Here is a 16,622-nt window from a genome sequence, read left to right as displayed (position 1 = left end):
GATGGGGCTGGTTCGTACTCAGGGCTCTGGAATTCTAAAGCCAAGGGCCAAATCTGGCCTCTCTCCTAGAAGAGGACATCTAAAAGACACCAGAGGTACTGCTGGGAATAATTTAAAGTATTTCAGCCTGGGCACCGTGGCTTACGCCTATAATTCTAGCACTTTGGGAGTCCGAGGCAGGTGGATCACTCGAGGCCGGGAGTTCGAGACCAGCCTGGCAAACATGGAGAAACCCCGTCTTTGTGTAGGTAGGTCTTTGTGTTCCCATCAGATCCTGATGTCAGGACTAGGGTGGTGCGGCATGTCTCCTGTAGAGGCTCAGGGGCTCCTGATTAACCAGTGGTGGGCACTCACCCTTGGGCCATGGTCTCAACCCTTCATACTGACCTGGTGCCATGACACTGTGAGGGCAGGCCATTGTGCCTCGTTTCATATTTGCAAGTTAGGTGAACTCATTTGCCCAAATTCAGTAAGGAGTGAGTGGTGGGATCAGGAGTCACACACAGTCTGACTCTACTTCTCAAACCCCAGATTCACTCACTTAACAGAAACGCTAAAGCAAGACATTTAAGACATGAATAAAACTGGGAAAACCCAAGCCAACCATCACTGTTCCTTTTTCAATGTGAATTTTGCTGAGTGTCTGCTCTGCCTCCAGGGAGGGATGACAGGTGTGAGCAACAGGGCACTGCCTGACTGGGCTCCCACTTGGGTCAAGGCAGGCACCTGGAGAATAGCATGTGTGCACCACATGGCAGGGCCACCTGACCTAGGGAAAAAATACAGGCAAGGAGGGCTGAAATGAGGTGACTGCACCTTAGTCCATAGAGCAAATAAATGGTCTAAGTCTGTGGTTCTCAACTACAGGCAATTTTGCCTGCCAGGAAACATTTGGGAATGTCTGGAGATATTTCTGGTCATCACAATGAGGTGGAAAGAGTGAGGACGTGATTGGCAACTAATGGGTAGAGGCCAGGGACGCTGCCACATGCCCTACAATGCCCAGGACAGGCCCCACCATGGAGAATTCTCCAGGACCAAATGTCAGTGGTGCCATAGTTATGAACCCTTTTCCTAGAAGCTTCTCTTTAAGGTAGAGTGCCAAGAAATCATACCGTTTCTAGGCCCATGTGGGGGACAGAGTGACCTTCCCTGTCTTTGCTTTGGGATGGCCATGTGACTTGCCCAAGGGACAACTTTAAGCTTTTATATTTGACAGCTCCAGAGTAAGATACCTCTCTCCCAGGCCACTCAATAGAGAAAAGACTGGGCAACAGAGAGCAGCCCCCACAGGGCTCCTGAGTGCTGACGCCTAGACTTCCACCGCAGGGAATTACCTCGCCATAATGGGGACTCCCATGGACACTGCCTGGTAGGCTGCCCCAGAGGCCAAAGGACAGAGAGGCTGACAGCCCAATTTACGATTCCCTTGTTTCGTAATTTATTGAATTCATCTAAAACATACCATAAGAAGCAAGGGGAGTGATTTGGGTTGGATTAACTCTTAAGATGGGAACAAGCTGATAGAAGAGCTACAGGAATCCAGTGTATCATAAGGTTCACCTTTCTTTCTTTCTTTCTTTCTTTCTTTCTTTCTTTCTTTCTTTCTTTCTTTCTTTCTTTCTTTCTTTCTTTCTTTCTTTCTTTCTTCTTTCTTTCTTTCTTCCTCCCTTCCTCCCTTCTTCTCCCCTTCCTTCTCTACCTCCTTTTTCTCTTTCTTTCTTTCTTTCTTTCTTTCTTTCTTTCTCTCTTTCTTTCTCCCTTCTTCCCTTCCTCCCATCCTCCCTTCTTCTACCCCTTCCTTCCTTCCTTCCTTCCCTCCCTACCTCCCTTTCTCTCTCTCTCTCTCTCCTCCCTCCTCGCTCCCTCCCTCCCTTTCTCTCTCACTCTCTCTCTCTCTCTCTTTCCCTGCATCATCACTTTCCTCACTGACAGAGTGGTTACAAGGACCAGAGCTGAGGGTGAGCAATGGACTCAGCACCCAGGAGGTGCCTGGAGCCAACGCACACCTGGCTCTGGATAGAGTCGGGGGAGAACATCTGCATGCAGCTGTAACTCACAGAGAACCTGCCGAGCAGCCACAGATTTCATCTGTCAATCTTGAGCTGACGACAGCTGGGGCCAGAATTTACAAAAGGCACAACTGTCAATTTCAAGGAGATGGGATCAGTGTCTTCTGAATCTTTCAGGTTTGCTGGGGCCTCCTATTTCTTCTTATCTACAAATAACACTCACTCTCTCACCCTATCATCTATGCCTAGGGCACTTGCCCCTCTATTCTGCCTGCATCCAGCATGCTCATGACTCCCTAACTCACTCACTATCTATAATTAACACATCTTATGAATTTATTTCATTCCATTCATTTTTATTGCTCTTGATATCAGCATTGAATATTTCTAAATAATACAAGAAGCACATCTTGTAAGAATCAGCAACATCAAGCAGTGCAGGTAGCAGGTGACTTTTTAGCAGAAGGACCAAAAAAAGTAAAAACCAAAAAAGTAAAAACAATGATGGTCATCTCTGTCCAGCAATTGACATCCTTCTCTATAGCTCTGTAGAATACTACTAAATGGCTGCATCATCATTCATTAACCAGTCCTTTAGTGATGGACATTGCTTTTCCATAGTTTCCTTAGAACACGTTCCTAGAAAACATAGGTCAGCTGACTCTTCCTAGAAAGAACCAGGGTGTAAATATCTCAACCTTTGCAGGTCAGAAGGTCTCTGCTGCCAAGACTCAACTCTGCAGAAATTACATAAACAAATAGGGCATGGCTGTGCATGTGCCAATCAAACCTCATTTATGGGCCGGGCACGGTGGCTCACGCCTGTAATCCCAGCACTTTGGGAAGCCAAAGCGGGTGGATCACGAGGTCAGCACATTGAGACCATCCTGACTAACATGGTGAAACCCCGTCTCTACTAAAAATACAAAAAATTAACCGGGCATGGTGGTGGATGCCTGTCGTCCCAGCTACTTGGAAAGCTGAGGCAGGAGAATGGCGTGAACCTGGGAGGCGGAGATTGCAGTGAGCCGAGATCACGTCACTGCACTCCAGCCTGGGTGACAAAGCAAGATTCAGTCAAAAAAAAAAAAAAAAAAAACCTCATTTATGGACACTAAAATGAGAGTTTCTGTCATCTTCAGTGACATTTCAGCAAATTCTATCATTCCTGCCCTGGTTCGTGTTAGCATTTTGGGTATAAAATATTCTTTGTTTTTGAAAAATCATGTAAAAATGTAAAGACCATGTTTAGTTGTTGAGCTGTACAGAAGCTGGCTGCAGGACCTGTACTTTTTTTTTTTTTTTTTTTTTTGAGACAGAGTTTTGCTCTTGTCGTCCAGGCTGGAGAGCAATGGCGTGATCACCACAACCTCTGTCTCCCGGGGTTAAGCCATTCTCCTGCCTCAGACTCCCGAGTAGCTGGGACTACAGGCATAAGCCACCAAGCCCGGATAACTTTTTGTATTTTTAGTACAGACAGCGTTTCTCCATATTGGTCAGGCTGGTCTTGAACTTCCAAACTCAGGTGATCAGCTGCCTTGGCCTCCCAAAGTGCTGGGATTACAGGCGTGAGCCACCGCGCCTGGCCCAGGCCCTGTGCTTTCACCATCTCTGCAGTTCACAGACCTTTGCTCTAAACAGAATTTCTGAGTCAAAGACTACGTGCGCTTTTACATTTTGATGAACATTGTGGAGCCTCTTTTGTTTAAGGCAATACCAATTTTTATTTCCATAGTCTATGAGCAACCCCTTTCTTTAGATTCTTACCGACTCCAGGCATCACCCACAAATGTGCCAAGTTATACAATTTGTATTCCAGTCTCTTTCTGTGAGACTCTGGATACTACATGAATCAGAATTCAGGTTTTAAATTTGTCCAACCGCATTGAGTAGGAATGATTGCTGAAGAAATCTTTCATATCTGCTAACGGCCCGTGATCTGGGAGGAACCAAACTCGATCTGATGTCCCAATGGCTGTCTCCCACCTACGCTCCAGCCAGTCTCACAGGAATGGAGACATCTATTTCTTGCAGAAAATAACTTAGAAACTTTCTCTCCATGAATTGGGTCGTGCGGGCAGAGCTATAGACCTTGTCAAAGACATATCTGGCTAGTTTGGGTCTTATAAAGTGTCCTGGGGCTTTGTGCCTCTGTTGACAGCACAGCTATTGCAAAAGAAACTGAGAGGGCCACCTTGGCTTAGGTCAGGCCGTCTCCCTTCCGTGGTTAAGTCTTTTCTGTTACCAGATGGATAGATTAACCAGGAGAATCACAGGCTCCTTGGCAACTTCAGACCCCGTTGTGCTTAAAATAATCTCCTCTGTTTTCCGAAGACTTTCTCAGAAGCAGTGAAAATCAGGCTGGGCATGGTGACTCACGCATGTAATCCTAGCACTTTGGGAGGCCGAGGTGGGCAGATCACTTGAGGTCAGGAGTTCGAGACCAGCCTAGGCAATATGGTGAAACCCCATCTCTACTGTAAAAACTCAGCCGGGCGTGGTGGTGGGCACGTGTAATCCCAGCTACTCAGGAGACTGAGGCAGAAGGATCGCTTGAACCCTGGATGGGGAGGTTGCAGTGAGGTGAGATTGCACCACTGCACTCCAGCTTGGGTGACAGAGAGAGACTCTGTCTCAAAAATAAATAAATAATAAATAAATAAATAAATAATAAGAGAAGCTGTGAAAATCAACTAATTTTAGGTTGAATTAAGTCAGCTAATTCTTGATTTTGGCCAAAGGCAAATTTTGCAGAGTGAAGAACAGATGCAAAACCATCCTTAACAAAAGCATCAAGGTTTCAGAGATAGAGCAGAGCAAGAGTGAATTCCTGTGTTCACAAACACAGATTTAGAGGGATTTTTAAATGAAAAAAATTGCCGGACTAATGTAATCTCATGTTGATTTGATTGACTGATCAAAGTAAGTTTAAGTTTTTATTTTGGCAAGATTCAGTGCAAAGAAGGGAGAGATTCCAGATGTTTCCTGTCGTATGTTGATTAAGGCATATGTCACTTGACTGTCTCTGAACTCTTGAGTGGAAACAAGATAGAATTTTCAGAAAACCCTCCTAAAAGAATTCTAGATACCTAGGTTGGACTGGGCCTTTATCCCTGACATTCTAGAGATGGCAAAACCAGGAGGCGCTGGTATAGTGACTTTTTTTTTTGGAGACAGTCTCCCTCTGTTGCCCAGGCTGGAGTGCAGTGGCACGATCTCATCTCACTGCAATCTCGGCCTCCCAGGTTCAAGCGATTCTCATGCCTCAGCTGAGATTATAGACCATACACCACCATGCCCAGCTAATTTTTGTATTTTTAGTAGAGAAGGGGTTTCACCATGTTGCCTAGGCTGGTCTCGAACTCCTGGGCTCAAGTGATCCTCCCTCCTCAGCCTCCCAAAGTGCTGGGATGACAGGCGTGAGCTACTGCGTCTGACCTGGTGTATTCACTCTTGCATCCTAAGATTTGGGCAGAATCCCTGGTGGATGGTAGAAGTTTGGGCAATGTTTGTTAAATGAATGAATGAATCAGTGAATACCCACCACTGAAATTCTCCTTCCAGGACACTGGTCAGCTTTTGACCCCCACGATGGGAAGACAAAAGTTTGAATCATCTCCAACTTAGAAAGCTGTCTCAGATTATGGGGAAATGTCAGTTTTATTTTTACTTTGATCCTCTATCTATTTTGGGAAGTGTTTTCGGGAACAATCTCCTCCACGTCTGGGCTTCTCTTGAGAACTCTTTACAAAAGGGCCTATGGGTAAGCCAAAAATTAGGAGGTAAAGGCATTTCAGCGAGTTCTAGCATTCCCGCCCCAGTTCCTGTTAGCATTTTGGGCACTCAGAGCGGGCTCCATTGCTGGAATAAATGGCCTCATTGTTCTGATGTGTCTCTGGGAGTTACAAGGCTGGCATTTCTTTTTTCTTTTTTTATTTATAACTTCTATTAATAGATACTCCAAGGATGAAGGGAATTTTAGGAAAGGGAAAAGCCAGGCTTCAAATAACGCATTGATTCTTCAAGCCCTCATGTCGTCACGACAGAGCCAATGATTAGGAGATAACTCGGTGTGCTGGGAGCCCCCAGAAAACTGCTCGCCCTTTACTTGCTTATGTTTGGAAAGTAAGGCGAGCTACCCACTGTATTTAAGAGGTGCTATTGCCTCACTATCTTGGCATTAGACAATGGATGTGGGATGCATTCATTTTCCCACCTAAGTGAGAAGAGCCAAACTTACCCATTGCTGACACAGGAGGAAGACACAGACCCTGTTCAAAAGGCTCCAGGCCGTCCTTTTCCATGAGACATCTCAACAAGAAGGTTGATCAGCTATGTCAGGGGTCAGCAAATTACAGCCCAACGGCCAAATCTGGCCCACCACCTATTTTTGTACAACCTACAAGCTAAGAATGTTTTTTATATTTTTAAATGACTAAAAAAAAAAAAAATCAGAAGAATATTTTGTGACACATAAGAAGTACACGAACTTCACATTTCAGTGTCCATGTACGATATCCTCATTATTTGCAGATTCTCAGTTTGCAAATTTGGCTATTGGTTGAAATGTATTTTTAAGCCCAATACCAATACTGGAGGTGCTTCTGTGATCATTCTTAGACATGAACAAAGCAGGGAAAAGTTTAAGTTGCCCAGTGAACGCATTCCTCATTGAGGCCAAACAGGGTGATGCCCTGTCTCTTTGTTTCACACTGAACTAATGTCTTTTCTGTGGTCTATTGGGTGCCATGTTTTTCACATTTTGTTGCTTTTTATTGGTGATTTCAGTATTTAAAATGGCCCCCAAGGCCAGGCACGGTGGCTCATACTTGTAATCCCAGCACTTTGGGAGGCCAAGACAGGAAGATCACTTGAGCCCAGGGGTTCAAGACCAGCCTGGACAACATAGTGAGACCTTGCCTCTACAAAAATTTCTTTAAAAGAATTAGGCAGGCCTGATGGTGTGCATCTGTATTCCCAGGTTTGGGAGGCTGAAGTAGAATGATGGCTTGAGCCTGGGAAGTCGAGGCTGCAGTGAGCCATGATGGTACCACTGTACTCCAGCCTGGGCAATGGAGCAAGACACTGTCTCAAAAAATAATAATTAAAAGAAAATGACCCCCAAGCATAGTGTAGAAATGCTGGCTAGTGTTCTGAAGTACAGGAAGGCCACTACGTGCCTTAAGAAGAAGCTACACTTACACATCTAACTTCAGCTCATCTGACACCTGAGATCTGCTCAGGGATGAGTTATAGGGCTGTTGGCCTTGAGTTCAATGTTAAAGAATCAATGATACATATTAAATAAGGTATGTTTGAAGAGAAACACACATAAAATGAAGTTATATATTGATCAGTTGACAAGATATTGTGACCAAGGGCAACTTTGCCTGCCCCAAGAGTGTCTGCCAATTCAGGCTTCATGGCGACTTCACAGAACATAACTGCTATGAGTAATGAGAATTGACTGCATAAGATTTATTGGAACACAGCCATGCCCAATTGTTCCTCTCTCGTCTCTGGCTACTTTTGAACTATAACAGCAGAGCTGAATTGTTGGAACAGTGACTAGATGGCCTGACAAACTGAAAATATTTATTTTCTGGCCCTTTGCAGAAAATGTTTTCTGACCCCTGTGCTAACACACAAGGAAATCCAGCTGAGAATGGAGAGAAGATGAACAAACATTTCAAGTCCATTCAGTCATGACCTGAAACACCATTTTCATTTTGCCACAGGCTGGTTCTCTGATTACTAGACAATTGAGAGGGGCAAATAGTCACAGGCCAAAAGGCTGTTGTTGGTTTTAGTCACTTCTTTATAGTCATGTCTGGTGACCGGAACTAATGACTTTGGAGTGATTTGACTGGTCAACTGATCTCAACTTTTCCAACAAAATCCTTCTTTTTCAGATGGTTTCACACATGCCGTGTGCAGCTCAAAGACAGGGTACTCTTGTCTGTGAGGGAAAAGGATAAAAACAAAGAGTAAAGGGAAAAGGGTGAATGAAGCGACAACAGAACACTGTGGGTTCGAATCCCAGCTCCATCACTTCCTAGCTGTGCAACCTTAAGACAGTGACTTGTTCCTGTTTCCTCATCTGTGCAATGGGGATGTTAATTGTGTTTTTATTGTTTGCTAATTACCAACTGGACCTACTTGGCAAAAACTAAATGAATGGGCATTGTTTATTAAGTAATTACTATAAAGCACCTGATCTGATGGTTGGCCTATACAAAGTTCTTTTTTTTTTTGAGACAGGGTATTGCTCTGTTTCCCAGGTTGGAGTGCAGTGGCACAATCATGGCTCATTGCAGCCTCAACTTCCCAGGTTCAAGTGATCCTCCCACCTCAGCCTCCCAAGTAGTTGGGACTACAAGTGTGTGCCACCACACCCAGATATTTTTTTCTATTTTTTTTGTAGAGATGGGGATCTCACTATGTTGCCTAGGGTTGGTCTTGAACTCCTGGGCTCAAGTGATCTTGCCTTAGCCTCCCAAAATGCTGGGTTTATAGGTGTGAGCCACGTGCCCAGCCCAGCTCTATCTTTTTAAAATATAACGTGGCTATGATCGTGCCACTGCACTCCAGCCTGGGTGACAGAGCAAGACCCTGTCTCTAAAAATAAAAATAAAAATAAAATATAACAATCTTATTGGATGGTTTGTTGGGGTCTTAGAGCAGGGGCACAGTAGGTGCTCAATACTGTTACCTGATAAATGTCATCAAATAAGTGAAGAGAAAGTTCTGTAGCTTATTTGAATTTTCTGCACCCGGCCTCAACCTCAGGCCCAGGAAGGTTTTGTGCCAGGTCAGAATTACTCCCAAAGCACAGACAATGACTTCAGAGGGTATGGGGTGCCATTTTTTATGTCCCACATGAGCTTCTGATAAACCTGTGAAAACTCGCATGATCCTGAAAGCAAGGGCCTCCATAAACCCTGCATACTGGGCACCCCTCTTACCTCCCCCAGTCCCAACCCTGTTGGAGGTCTGAGGAGTTGAGAGGAGGCCAGCATGGCCAAAGTGACAGTTCCCATGGTGGACGGTGGGGACATCACAAGGGGTCTCCTAGGGAATGTGAAAGGCCTGGCTTTTATTCCAAGTGTGATATGGAGCCATTTGAGATCTTTGAACAGGGAAATGACAAGATCTCATTTCCATTTTAAAAGGCTGATTGCAATTTAAATTTTAAAAGGATTGTCATCAGAAAAAAAAACAAAGAATACTCTGAGAGTCAAGTCTTTGGCCCAAGGACAGAGAGGTACCAAAATTCTGTTGTCTCTCACTCACTCCCAGTGCCCTTAACCGTGAGGCAGCACTGTCTCTCCACAGGACACCCACTGTTTCTTGAGGGCTCTTGGTCCATCCCTGAGCTTCAGGCTCTACTTGTGTTATCTCGCTGAGTATCAGTTCAGGGGAGACGTGCAGGCATTTCTGTTTTACAGATGAGGAAACCCAGGGTGTGGGAGTTTAAGCAGCTTTCTCAGGGTCACACCACCAGGAAGTGGCCAGAGGCCATTCCTTGAATCTCCATGTCCAGCTCTTTCCACCAAGATCCTCAGTCCGAGTGTCAGAGGCATTTGAACCAGAGCAACTCCATCTTGAATAGGGGTTGGGTAAAACAAGGCTGAAACCTGCTGGGCTGCATTTCCCATAGGTTGGGCATTCTAGGTTACAGGATGAAATAGGAGGTCAGCCCAAGATCCAGGTCATAAAGACCTAGCCAATAAAACAGGTTGTAGTAAAGAAGCCGGCCAAAACCCACCAAAACCAAGATGGCAACAGGAGTTACCTCTTGGCGTCCTCACTGCTCATTACCCGCGAATTATAATGCATTAGCATGCTGGAAGATGCTCCCACGAGCACCATGTCAGTTTACAGATGTCATGGCAACATCTGGAGGCTACCCTATACAGTCTGAAAAGGGGAGGATCCCTCAGCTCTGGAGTTGCCCATGCCTTTCCTGGGAAAACTCATGAATAATCCACCCCTTGTTTAACATATAATCAAAAAATAACCATAAAAATGGGCAACCAGCAGTCCTCAGGGCTGCTCTGCCTATGGAGTAGCCATTCTTTTATTCCTTTACTTTCTTAATAAACTTGCTTTCATGTTACTCTACGGATACACCTTGAATTCTTTCTTGTGTGAGATCCAAGAACCCTTTCTTGGGGTCTGGATCGGGATCCCTTTCCGGTAACACAAATGTCTACCTCTCTACTTCCACAGTGCACACTCACGGGGTCCACCACTGCAATTCCACATGTGTCTATTTATTGCTAATACAAACGTATGCTGTTGGGCATAAAGTATAACTTACTGATAATATTATTTATCCTTTTGACTTTCATATGTGCCCCTATTTAATCTCTTTTTTTATGGAGTGGCGTTTAATTTTCCTGTGATCCAAACGCACAGATGATGGAATTATAAGCAACCAGGGTTTAGATTCCTACCTCTAAAAGGGTTGCCAAATTAAACACAGGAGACCCAGTTAAATGTTAATTTTAGACAAACAGTGAATACTCTTTTTTTTTAGTCTGTCCCAAATATTGCATGAGAAAGACTTATCCTTAAAAAAATATTGGTTATCTGAAATTAACATTTAATTGAGTGTCCCGTAGTTTGATTTGCTAAATGTGATGGGCTTAACACTGGTAACATGGGAACATCTCCATATTTTACTCTTCTCCCCAGAAAGAAATTATAAGAAATAATTAGTGAGAATTTTTCCCTTCAGACACTAAAGCGGCTTTTAACTTGTTTTCTTGAGGGTAGATCAGAACCCCTTTCCTCGCCTCACCCTCCTCCCCCTTTGTCCCTTCATCCTTCAACTTGAGAAATTAAGGCTTCAGTGAGTTCTGTAAGAATCTGAGTATAAATGCCCTTCTGAATAATCGGCAATCAAAACAAATAAATCCGCTCCCCATTACCCCGTGTAGTTGGTTTTTCTTTCTGTTTACTGTATTTTCTACTTAAATGAAGGCCATAATGATACACTCGCTATTCTTGTCATTTTTGCTCTGTTTGATGCTTAATGATGTGCTCCTTATAAATGGCATTAAAAAACATTCCTTGTCTGTCATGGACGCCTGGAGGCATGAGCAACCTTGCTCAGCACTCAAAAGTAATTAAAGACAATCAACCAAAAATGCAAGGGGTTTGTGGGACCCCAGATTCCAAACTCCACCTACGTACAGCGGGAGCCAAGCATCCTGCAAGGAGGAGCTATTTACATTTAACTCTTTGATGCACTACAGCTTCGTGCTGCTCAGACCCAGCAGAGCTTGCTGGAGGCACAAACACCTGAGAACTTCATCTAAGAACTAACGGATAGGTTCCTTTCAAGAGTTAGGGAAAAAAAAAAAAAAAAAGACTCCCAGCCTCGAACACCAGAACACTTTTGTCCCCCTTTGGCTGTTTGCAGGTCATTTAATTCTAGTTTCTTAAAAATATGTACAGGCAACAAAGAGGAGAAGAAAATTGTGAGGCAAAAATTTTCTTAAACCAACACAAATGTTATTTTTCTGAAACAAGTCAATTAAGTTAGATTAAATTTTTTTGTAGCAGAAATGCATTTTCATGTCATTAAAGGCTTTACAAATGTTCAAAAGCAGAATAATGTTTCAGATTTGTGTCAATATCCAAAATGATGACCAAGAATCATTTTCCTTGGGGTGAGAAAAGCTGCTTATTCTGAGAAGGAAATGAGTGAGAATCGTGTATTCACAGAAAGTGCTGCTGGTTGGGCCAGGCTGACAAAATTGTGTAGAGAGCAACTTGGAAAAGCGAGAAGTTAAATGCTCCAAATTCCTCCTTGGACGTGAATTTAAAAGGAAGCAAAATGCAGAGACGGTACCCCAAATTACAAAAGATTGAGTTGTCTTTTTAGCAGGTTAGCAGCTGAAATGCCCAATGTCCCTTAGTCTTGCAGGAAATCACAGCTGAAAGGAAATATTTTGTACCAGGCCCTTTTCGTGGGCTTTACAAGCAGCTGTGTAAAAAGACAAAGAATTGACAGACTGTCATGTATGCAAAAGTTTTGCTCCAATATCATTCAAATAGCAGGGCACTGTGGCTCACATCTGTAATCCCAGGCCTTTGGGAGGCCCAGGCAGATGGATCACCCGAGGTCAGGAGTTCGAGACCAGCCTGGCAAACATGGCGAAAGCCCGTCTCTACTAAAAGTACAAAAAAATTAGCCAGGCACGGTGGTGGGCGCCTGTAATCCCAGCTACTCTGGAAACTGAAGCACAAGAATCGCTTGAACTGGCAGGCCGAGGTTGAAGTGAGCCGAGATCGTGCCACTGCACTCCAGCCTGGGGACAGAGTGAGACTCTGTCTCAAAAAACAACAACAACAACAATTCAAATATGTAATTTCATTCATTTCCAATGCAATCAGCCCTGTTTATTACTTGGGCAGGGTTGAAGTGGGAGGTGGGGAAGGCATGGGAATTTCAAGGAGGCTTTGGGTGACATCTGGGAATGTGGGGATCTTGCAGTCTTTGGTAGTTAAATATGCTTAAGCAGGTGCATCGTTCGGAGTGGGCTGGTCCTGTCTGGGGTTTGACCTCTCAAAGCAGCCAGGTGGTGTCCCTGCTGCTGGGTTCCCAGGGGGCCCTTGGCCCTTGGGGTGAAGTGACTGTCAGCATCAAGGTGACACCAGGCAGAGGTAGGGCCCCCCCACCTTCCCCCACCCGCCCCCATCCCCGCCACCAGGGCACAGACCCTCCCTCATTCATGCAGGGTAAACACAACCCACATGCCCTTCCTTCTCATGGGGAAGACATTCCATGGGACCAGCGTCCCTTAGAATTTCTAACTTCTGGCTCAGCGGGGGTTTGGAGCCCATCACTCCCCTCTCGCTTGGAGCTTAGTTTCCAACCAAACTCACATAGGCTGTTTAGCAATCAGAAATGTCATGAGACCATATCCCCGGATCTGATTGAGGAATGGAAAAGTTGACAAGACATTGAAGGGGCAAGTGTGCGGGGAAACGGGCATTCTCAAATCCGATTTGGGGGAGTGCAAATTGGAAGGGTTTCTTTGGAAGGCAGTTTGGCAAGAGTGACCAAGACTTTGAATGCACTTTCAGCCCAGTTTCCGCGGTAGTGATTTAACAACAGATCTGGTTTACCTGGGGGAGAAGACCATTGTAGTAGCAAAACACTGAGCCCCACCTGTTTATTAGCAAGGGGTTAAGCTGTGGTTCATTTGCACAAAGGAATACTGGTTCAGATATTTTAAGTGAAAAGGGCTAAATGCAGGACAATGTGTCCAGCATGTAACTTACTGGGTAAAGAGAGAGATGCCTACATATGTGCAGCTTGTTGATATGTGCAGAGAACTTCTGTAGGGGGAGATGTAAGAAAATGGTAGAAATGGTTGCCTCTGGGAAGAAGAATCTTGAACTGGGAGGGGGGATGAGGTAGGGGAGAAACTTTTCACTGTTTTTGTTTGGGAAAAAGAAGTGTCGACTATATACCTACATTGTTTTATTAAAACTGAGTAGATGCTTAAATACCACTCAATTCCACTTCTGTTTTCTGTCTGAAGATGAATTTATCCTGCAGACTCGATGCCGCTTGGACATCACATGGGCAGCAGCACATTCTGAAGCAAGGCTTGCATTTTCTTACGCTTGACAATTTCATTTCATCGACTTTGCGATGTCATTTGCTGTCATTTTCTGTGCCAAGTAGTGTTTCCCAATGCGGCTTTGGGACCTCCAGGTAACCTAGTGCTCAACCTGTGTGCACATGTGTGTGGCCCTGTGAAAGGGTTATGACTCCAGGGAAGCAATCAAAGATGAAGCTATTTGTAATCGTGAGCTATGAAGAAAAGACTTCACAGAATGAAGAAAAGAGTGGATAAAATAAAATCAGAGACACTCCCCTTTCCTACAGTGACCCCAATTTCTGCCAAGAAGAAGGAAGTTTCTTAATTGGAAAAGATGAGTTTAAATTTTTGCCGCAAGAAGGAGGAGAGAATCGGCAGCTAGGTGCATTTTTATGAATATGCATATGTGATGAGGGCTAGATTACTGACTAGGTTGGATTCCAGCCCTAAATATAGGATATATAAGAGAAATGGCATCCTTTACCCTTGAAATATTAATTATTCATCTTAAGAAGATCATCGGAAGCGTGTACAAAGAGTATATATTTGCAATATGTGTACAAACATATTCGTAGCAATATTGTTTTAAAGGGGGAAAAGCTGGAAACTACCTAAATGTCCATTAGTGGAGGATTGCTTAATTAAATAAGGACAAATCCATGCTGCAAAACACTAAGCAGGCATTCATGGGGGAATATACACAGGTCTTTACTGATACAGAATAATGTCAGTGAGTGTAGGTTAAATCAACTTTAAAATGTCATGTGTCATTTGATCCCTCTCATAAAAGCAAAGCTGTGTAATGTGATACGTGACACGTGACGTATAGTATATAATCTTATAAAGGGAACATACACACTTCTTAACCGATGATGAAGAATGATTACTCTCTCCTTACTCTGTTGGTATAATTTAAGTTTTCTAGAATGCAAGGATGAGTTTTACCTTCCTTTTACTCTGTTAGTATAATTCTTCTAGAATGCCAACTATTTGCTACAGAAACAGAGTGATTTTTTTTTACCCACAAGAGAAAGGAAAAAATATTCCACCCGTGGGGGAAGGGCAAAGAACAGGAGAACTAATTGTCTGTACACACTTCTATATACATTTTTTACCGATTAATTCATTCAACAAATACTTATTGAATTCTAGTACCATGTACAATGTGCTAAAAAAGACCCAGGCTAACTGTGTGTAAGTCCTAGGAGCTGAAAAAAATCATGTTCTAAACGTCTGCAAAATAATTCACCATGAACGCATATGCTGCTGTTCTGATGGAAGCATGACAGCCCAGGGCTGAAACTTGTAAACGTGCCGGCTTCGCAGGCCAGCAGTGGTCGGAGACCGGCAAGCTCCTACGGTGCAGCCTCATCATTGATCATTCTTTCGACATATCAAATATCCAGCTCTCTTTTTCCTCTTCTCCCCTCCTGCAAATGATTGGAGGGAGGGGGCTGCTCTGCGGATGCCCTTGGAGGGGCCAAGTCGGCTTCTGGGGAAACGCACAGGTGCCGGGAGGGGAACCAAGCGCGAAACGGTTTGACTCTTGTCATTAAGACAAGAGGAGGTCTGGAAAAAAATGCAAAACCACCGTTCTCTCGGCTGCATCGGGAGACTGGCGGCTGCCCATCGCCTCGCACACGCGGGTGCGCTCGGAGCCCGTCCGCGTAGACGCGCCTGTGCGCGGGGCGGGGGTCCCCGGCGCGGCCCGGAGCGGGTCCATCTGCCCGGCGAGGGCTTCCGTCCCGCCAGCCGCTGACCTCCAATCTGTCACTCTCTCGGCTGAAAGGCGGCCGCGGCAAAGGACGCCTCCCGCTCCGCCTATTCAAAGCGTGAATGCAAAGTGGTCCAAGTTGACCCGCCGCCAGTCTCCGCGGCTCCGAGTCGGCGAGGCACCCTACAGTTTACACAGCCCGGCCTCAATGCAGCCTCCAGGCGCCCCATTCAGGCGGGCCTGCATGCAAAAGAGCCGGCCATTAGATCATCGTAATTATCCCATTGACATCGCCCAGGGCCCCCGTGGGGCACGGGAGCCCATCAAACGCGTCTCTAATGAGGCGCTCCGGGCCCATTGTGCGCGCCGCCGCCCCCCGCGCCCGCCGCCGCTCCGGCCGCAGACAGGCGGTCCTTTTCAGGCGCATTCACTCCCCCTGACCCCCGACCCCCAGGGTTATGACATCAGCAGCCCTGATTTGTGACCATTTTTATTGGCACACACTCAACGCTTGTTTCCTGTGTTTAACTCTGGGCCCCCCTCCCACTCCGCCCTCCTCCCCTTTTTAGGCGAAACTGATTGGAATCTAATAGGCGTAGGCCCCGCACTACAAAGTGAGCCTGCAGCGTTCTCACAGCGCGCCCGGGCCCTTCTGCCAATAACCGCGACCAGGCTTCATTATCTAGGTGCACGGATCCGCTAATCACCGCCGCGGCGAACAATCCCAACCAGATGTCCACAACTTTATGAGTTTTAATTAAAATGTTCTACTTATTTTTTTATCAATGCACTTTTTTTTCCCCCTGAAATGAAAAAGATGTTACTTCCTAGGAGTGTTTTGCAAATTACGCCTTCATAAGGGTGATTAAGAGACGCTTATTTGGAACTAATCGGGTCCCCCCCCCTTCCCTTTTAACATGCTGCTGCTAAATTATTTTTTAAAAAAGAATTAATTAAACTCGAGGTTTAAAAAGATTCTGTTTTCTTATGTCACAACAACTCCATATAGCAGGGAAACTGTGTACGTTTCTTGCTTCGGATGCGAAAGATGGCAATTTACACGAATTCCTTAATTTCAAACGTGGCTTGACAGAAAAACTTGACCGAGCGTTTTCGGTTTTCTTGCGTCCTCCAATAGCATTTTCAGTTCGCGTTTCTTTCCAAACTGTTTGACTCCCTGAAGGACGTCATTGTTGCTCCCTGACTGCAAGTTTATGAAAGATCTACTTTAAACAGAGCAGTTGGGCTTTTTAAAGTATAAACGTGATACTC

The sequence above is a fragment of the Macaca fascicularis genome, chromosome 10 (genome assembly GCF_037993035.2).
Source record: "Macaca fascicularis isolate 582-1 chromosome 10, T2T-MFA8v1.1".
Taxonomy (NCBI): Eukaryota; Metazoa; Chordata; class Mammalia; order Primates; family Cercopithecidae; genus Macaca; species Macaca fascicularis.
Note: the sequence above shows the minus strand (reverse complement) of the source record.